General features: G+C 39.6%; 1 pseudogene; it reads right to left on the bottom strand.

The window, feature by feature from the left end:
* The window catches only part of LOC116273525, a 15,462-nt pseudogene extending 7,734 nt beyond the window's left edge, over positions 1-7,728 (bottom strand).
* Between the last annotated feature and the right edge of the window lie 234 nt (positions 7,729-7,962).

Raw genomic sequence — 7,962 nt, 5'->3', positions numbered from 1 at the left:
TCTTTTTCACCATAAGGCCTCTATAGGCTTCCAAATATCCTTTACCATTCACAAGAAGGAAGCAGCAAAGCACTTCTTAAGGGGAAGCTCTAACTCTGTGAGATGGTGTAGCAGAACACTAGCAGTTTCTCGGAAAGCTTCTTTCCATATTCATCTGAGGATATTTCCTTTTCACATTATCCACTACGGGCATGAAATATCAGTTTGCAAATTCCACAAGAACGGAAGCGAGGCTTCTTGAGGAAAGCTGTAACTGTGGATGAATTAACGGAACATAAACGAAGATTTCTCGAAAGCTTCTTTCAGATTTCATCTGAGGATATCTCCCTTTTTCACCTTAGCCCTCAGCGGGCATCAGTATCACTTTACCAAATTGCACAAAGAACGGAAGCAGCTAAAGGAAGCACAGCGGAGTGGAAGCTGTAACTCTGTGGGGTGATTTCTGAAGAAAAAAGTTTCTCAAGAGAGCTTCTCTCTTTAATTGCTCGGAGGATATTTCCTTTGGCCCATAGTTTTCAAAGGCATCCCGGAAATATCAGTTCATAGATTCCAGAAATAAAGGCCAGCAAACAGATCCAACAAAAAGAGATGTAATACTGTGAGTGGAAGTCACACATCACAAAGCAGTTTCTCAGAAAGCTTCTTCCAGTTTTCTCTGAGGATATTATTTTCTTTCACCATGAAAGCCCTCTCTGGGCTTCAAATATCACTTGCAAATTCAAAAGAACAGGCTTAGCGAACGGCTCCCCATGAGAGGGAAACTGTAACTCTGTGAGATGATTAACAAGACATAGCAGTTTCTAGAGCTTCTTTCACATTTCATCTGAGGGATATTTCCTTTTAACCATATCCCTCTATGGGCATCTAAATATCACTTTGCAAATTCCACAAGAACAGTGTAGCTAAAAGGTTTATTAGGGAGCTGGCTAGCAAGTCTGTGGATGATTTCACAGAACACAAAGAAGTTTCTCAAGCCTTCTTTCTCTTTGTGATCCGAGGATATTTCGTTTGGCCTATCGTCTTCAAAGGGTTCTGAAATATGAGTTCTGAGATTCCACAGAAATATGGCTAGCAAACAGATCCATGAAATACAGATGTAACTCTGTGACTGGAAGTCACACATCACAAAAGCAGTTTCTCAGAAAGCTTCTTTCAAGTTTGCTGTGTGGACATTTTCTTTTCACCCTTAGCCCTCTATGGGCTTTGAAATATCACTTGCAAATTTAGAAAAAGAACAGGCTTAGCGAATGGCATCTTGAGGGAAAGCTGTAACTCTGTGAGATGAATTAACAGAACACTAAACAGTTTCTCACAAAGCTTCTTTCTAAGATTTCATCTGAGGATATTTCCTTTTCACCGTAGCCACTCTATGGAATCAAATATCACTTTGCAAATTCCACAGAACAGACATGAAAGGCTTCTTGAGGGAAAGGTGTAATATGGCAGAGATGATTTCTGAAAACGAAGAGTTTCTGAGGAAGCTTTTCTCTTTGTGATCGGAGGATATTTCCTTTGGCCTTATGGTCTTCCAAGATCCGAAATATCACTTCTCAGATTCACCGAGAAATAAAGCAAGCAGAAGATCACGAAAAGTAAATATAACTCTGTGAGGTGGAAGTCACACATCACAAATAAGTTTCTCAAAAGATTCTTTCCAGTTTTTCTCTGCGGATATTTTCTTTTTCACCATAGCCCTCTATGTGCTTCCAAATATCACTTTGCAAATTCCAAATGAACAGGCTTAGCGAACGGCTTCTTGAGGGGAAAGCTGTACCTCTGTGAGATGAACTAACAGAACACTAAGAAGTTTCTCAAAAAGTTTCTTTCCAGATTTCATCTGATTATATTTCCTTTTTCACCATAGAGCTCTATGGGCATTGAAATATCACTTTGCAAATTCCAGAAGAACAGGCTTAGCGAAAACCTTCTTGAGTGGAAAGGTGTAACTATGTGAGATGATTTCACAGAACACGAACAAGTTTCTCAGAAAGTTTCTTTCTCTTTGTGGTCGGAGGTATTTCCTTCGGCCCTATAGCCTTCAAAGGGATCCTAAATATCAGTTTTCAGATTCCACAGAAATAAGGCTAGCAAACAGATCCACGAAATACAGAGGTAACTCTGTGAGTGGAAGTCACACATCACAATGAAGTTTCTCAGAAAGCTTCTTTCCATTTTTTCTCTGAGGATATTTCCTTTTTCACCATTGCCCTCTTAGGGCTTCCAAATATCACTTTCCAAATTCGACAAGAAGAGGCTTAGCGAACAGCTTCTTGAGGGGAAAGCTGTAAATCTCTGAGATGAATTAACAGAACACTAAGCAGTTTCTCAGAAGCTTCTTTTCAGATTTTATCTGAGGATATTTCCTTTTTCACCCTAAGCCTTTAGGGGCCTCGAAATTTCACTTTGCAAATTCCACAAGAACAGGCTTAGCCAAAGGCTTCTTGAGGGGAAAGTTGCAACACTGAGAAAATTTCACAGAACACAAGGAAGTTTCGGAGCAGCTTCTTTCTCTTTGTGATCCGAGGATATTTCCCTTGGCCCTATAGTCTTCAAAGGGATCCTAAATGTCACTTCTCAGATTCCATAGAAAAAAAGGTAGCAAACAGTTCCCCGAAATACAGATGTAACTCTGTGTGTGGCAGTCACCCATCACAAAGCAGTTTCTCAGAAAGCTTCTTTCAAGTTTTTCTCTGAGATTATTTTCTTTTTCACCCTAGCCCTCTATGGGCTTCCAAATATCACTTTGAAAATTGCAGAAGAACACGCTTAGCAAATGGATTCTTGAGGGTAAAGCTGCAACTCTGTAAGATGAATTAACAGAACACTAACAGTTTCTCAGAAAGCTTCTTTGCAGATTTCATCTGAGGATATTTCCTTTTTAACCGTATAACTCTATGGTCATCGAAATATCACTTTGTAAATTCCAGAATAACTGGCTTAGCGAAAGGCTTCTGGAGCGGAAAGCTGTAACTCTGTGAGATGATTTAGCAGAACACAAAGAAGATTGTCAGAAAGCTTCTTTCTCTTTGTGATCAGAGGATATTTCCTTTGTCCCTAAAGTTTTCAATGGCATCCGAAATACGAGTCCTCAGATGCCACAGAAATAAGGCTAGCAAACAGATCCACCAAATAGAGATGTACCTCTGTGAGTGGAAGTCACACATCACAAAGCAGTTTCTCCGAAATCTTCTTTCTAGTTTTTCTCTGCAGATATTTTCTTTATCACCATGGTACTCTATGGGCTTCCAAATATCACTTGGCAAATACCACAAGAACACGTTTAAAGAATGGCTTCTTGAGGGGAAAGCTGTAACTCTATGAGATGAATTAACAGAACACTAAACAGTTTCTCAGAAAACCTCTTTTCAGATTTCATCTGAGGATATTCCCTTTTTCACCGTTGCCCTCTATAGGAATCGAAATATCACTTTGCAAATTACACAAGAACAGGCTTAGTGAAAGGCTACTTGAGAGGAAAGCTGTAACTCTGTGAGATGATTTCACAGAACACAGAGAAGTTTCTCAGAAATCTTGTTTCTCTTTGTGATCAGAGGATATTTCCTTTGACCCTATAGCCTTCAAAGGGGTCCCAAATACACTTCTTAGATTCCAGAGAAATAAGGCTAGCCAACAGATCCACGAAATACAGAGTTAACTCTGTGAGTGGAAGTCACAAATCACAAAGTAGTTTCTCAGAAAGCTTCTTTCCACGTTTTCTGAGAGGATATTTCCTTTTTCACCATACCCCTCCATGGGCTTCCAAATATCACTTTTCAAATTCCACAAGAACAGATTTAGTGAACGGCTTCTTGAGGGGAAAGCTGTAACTCTGTGAGATGAATTAACAGAACACTAAGCAGTTTCTCAGAAAGCTTCTTTCCAGATTTCATCTGACGATATTTTCTTTTTCACCGTAACCCCTTATGGGCATCAAAATATCACTTTGCAATTTCCACAAGAACAGGCTTAGCGAAAGGCTTCTAGAGGGGAAAGGTGTAACTCTGTGAGATGATTTCACAGAACAAAAAGAAGTTTCTCAGAAAGCTTCTTTCTCTTTGTGATTGGAGGATATTTCCTTAGACCCTATAGTCTTCAAAGGGATCCGAAATATCTGTTCTCAGATTCCACAGAAATAAGGCTAGCAAAGAGATCCACGAAAAAGAGATGTAACTATAAGAGTGGAAGTCACACATCACAAAGAAGTTTCTCAGAAAGATTCTTTCTATTTTTTCTCTGCGGATTCTTTCTTTTTCAACATTGCTCTCTATGGGCTTCTAAATATCACTTTGCAAATTCCACAAGAAGAGGCTTAGCAAACGGCTTCTTGAGGGGAAAGCTGTAACTCTGTGAGATGAATTAACAGAACACTAGGGAGTTTCTCAGAAAGCTTCTTTCCAGATTTCATCTGAGGATATTTCCTTTTTCACCATAGCCCTCTAAGGATATCGAAATATCACTTTGCACATTTCAAAAGAAAAGACTGAGTGAAAGGCTTCTTGAGGGTAAAGCTGTAACTCTGTGAGATGATTTCACAGAACACAGAGTAGTTTCTCAGAAAGCTTCTTTCCCTGTAAGATCGGAGGATATTTCCTTAGGCCCTATAGTCTTCAAAGGGATCCGAATTATGAGTTCTCAGATTCCACAGAAATAAGGCTAGCAAAGTGATGCACGAAATACAGATGTAACTCTGTGAGGGGAAGTCACACATCACAAAGCAGTTTCTCAGAAATCTTCTTTCAAGTTTTTCTCTGAGGATATTTTATTTTTCACCATTGCCCCCTATGGGCTCCAAATATCACTTTGCAAATTCGGATAAGAACAGGCTGCATGGTCTGCTTCTTCAGGGGAAAGCTGTAACTCTCCTGAGATGAATTAACAGAACACTAAGCAGTTTCTGCTTCTTCCGATTTCACCTGGAGTATACTTCCTTTTTCAATGTATCCCCTAAGGATACCAAATATCACTTTGCATATTCCTTACTGGCTAGGCTGAGCTTAAAGGTTTTGAAGGCAAAGCTGTAACTCTGTGAGATGATTTCACAGAACACAAAGAAGTTTCTCAGGAAAGCACTTTTCTCCTTGTGAACTGAGGATATTTCCTTTGGGTCAGATAGCTCTCAAAGGATCTGAAATATGAGTTCTCAGATTCCACAGAAATAAGGCTAGCAAAGAGATCCACGAATAGATGTAACTCTGTGGAGGAAGTCACACATCACAAAAGTGAGTTTCTCAGAAAGCTTCTTTTCCAGTTTTCTTCATATATACTTTTCACCATAGCCCCTATGGCTTCCAAATATCACTTTGCACCCACAAGAACTGGCTTAGCTTAACGGCTTGAGGGGAAAGCTGTAACTCTGCTAGATGAATTAACAGAACACTTCCGGGCAGTTTCTCAAAAGCTTCTTTGCAGATTTCATCTGAGATATTTCTTTTCACCATAGAGCTCTAAGGGCATCGGTAAATATCACTTCTGCACCTAGAAGAACAGGCTTAGCTAACGGCTTCTTGAGGCCGGAAGCTGTAACTCCTGGGTGAGATGAATTAACAGAACACATAGCAGTTTCTTCATGTTCTCCCATCTCACCTATATTTCCTTTTTCACCATAGTCTCTATGGGTTTCAGATATCCCTTGCAAATTCCTTTACAAGAAATGTCTTAGCCGCGCTCTTTGAAGGGTGCTGTAACTATGTGAGATGATTTCACAGAATACAAAGAAGTTTCTCAGAAAGCTTCTTTCTCTTTGTGATCGGAGGATACTTTAGCCCTATAGTCTTCAAAGGGATCCCAAATATCGGTTCTCAGATTCCACAGAAATAAGGCTAGCAAACAGATCCACGAAATACAGATATAACTCCTGTGAGTGGAAGTCACATCACAAGTGCCGTAGCTGGGCTCTTTCAGTTTTTCTCTCAGGATATGTTCTTTTTCACCATAGCCCCATGAGCTACCAAATTTCACTTTGCAAATTCCACAAGAACAGGGTTAGCTGCATCGGCTAATTGAGGGCAAAGCTGTAAACCTGTGAGATGAACAACAGAACACTACAATTTCTCGAAAGCTTTTCCAGATTTCATCTGAGGATACTTCCTTTAAACGTAGCCCCTAAGGATATCGAATATCACTTTGCATGTTCCACAAGAAAGGCTGAGCGAAAGGCTTCTTTGAAGGCAAAGCTGTAATAACTCTGTGAGATGATTTCACAGAACACAGCATAGTTTCTCAGAAAGCTTCTTTTCTCTTTGTGATCGGAGGATATTTCCTTTGGCCCTCTATAGTCTTCAAAGGGATCCAAATATCAGTCTCAGATCTCTACAGAAATAAGACCAGCAAAGAGATCCATGAAATACAGACTTTAACTCTGTGAGTGGAAGTCACACATCACAAAGCAGTTTCTCAGAAAGCTTTGCAGTTTTGCCTGAGGATATTTTTCTTTTCACCATAGCTCCCTTAGGGGATTCCAAATATCACTTTGCAAATTCCACAAGAATAGCTTTGAACGGCTTCTCATGGGAAATTTGTAACTCTGTGAGATGAATTCAACAGAAACACAGTGCTCTTTTCAGAAAGATTCTTTCCAGATTTCATATGAGGATATTTCCTTTTCTGTATCCTTTCAAGGGCATCAAATATCACTTTGCAAATTACATGGCACAGGCTTAGCTAAAAGGCTTTCTAGGGAAAGATATAACTCTGTGAGATGATTTCACAGAACACAAAGCAGTTTCTCAGAAAGTTTACTTTTGTTATTGGATATATTCTGCTGGCCCTGTAGTCTTCCAAGGGATCCAAATATCAGGTTCTCAGATTCCACAGAAATAAGCAAGGCAAACAGATGCAATCTAAATACAGCTGTAAATCTGTGAGTGTCACACATCACAAAGCAATTTCAGAAACTTCTTTCCAGTTTGTTTCTGTGATATTTTCTTTTCACCATAGCCCTTATGGGCTTCCAAATATCACTTTGTAAATCTCCATAAGAACAGGCTTAGCTAACGGCTTGAGGAAAAGCTGTAACTCTCTTTAAAATGAATTAACAGAACACTAAGCAGTTTCTCAAAAGCTTCTTGCAGATTTACTGAGGATATTTCGATTTTCACCATAGAGCTCAAGGGCATCAAATATCACCTTGCAAATTCCAGAAGAAGAGGCTTTACCCTAAAGTTCTCGAGGGGAAAGCTGTAACTCTGTGAGATGATTTAACAGAACACAAAGAATTTCCTCAGAAAGCTTTTGTCTCTTTGTGATCGGAGGATATTTCATTTGGCCGTATAGTCTTCAAAGGGATCAGAAATATGAGTTCTCAAATTCCACAGAAATAAGGCTAGCAAACAGATCCACGAAATGCAGATATAACTCTGTGAGTGGAAGTCACACATCACAAACCAGTTTCTATGAAAGCTTCTTTCCAGTTTTTCTCTGAGGATATTTTCTTTTTAACCATAGCCCTGTATGGGCTTCCAAATATCACTTTGCAAATTCCACAAGAAGAGGCTTAGCGAACGGCTTCTTGAGGGGAAAGCTGTAACTCTGTGAGATGAATTAACAGAACACTAAGCAGTTTTTCAGAAAGCTTCTTTCCAGATTTCATCTGAAGATATTTCCTTTCTCACCATAGCCCTCTATGGGAATCGAAATATCACTTTGCACATTCCACAGGAACAGGCTTAGCGAAAGGCTTCTTGAGGGGAAAGCTGTAACTCTGTGAGATGATTTCACAGAACACAGAGAAGTTTCTCAAAAACCTTCCTTCTCTTTGTGAACGGAGGATAATTCCTTTATCCCCATAGTCTTCACAGGGATCCGAAATATGAATTCTCAGATTCCACAGATATAAGGCAAGCAAAGAGACACACGAAAAAGAGATGTAACTCGGTGAATGGAAGTCACACATCACAAAGAAGTTTCTCAGAAAGCTTCCTTCCAGTTTTTCTCTGAGGATATTTTCTTTTTCTCCATAGCCCC

This window comes from Papio anubis, unplaced genomic scaffold (assembly GCF_008728515.1).
Source record: "Papio anubis isolate 15944 unplaced genomic scaffold, Panubis1.0 scaffold814, whole genome shotgun sequence".
NCBI classification, from domain to species: Eukaryota; Metazoa; Chordata; class Mammalia; order Primates; family Cercopithecidae; genus Papio; species Papio anubis.
This window is presented reverse-complemented; position numbering and strand designations above follow the sequence as displayed.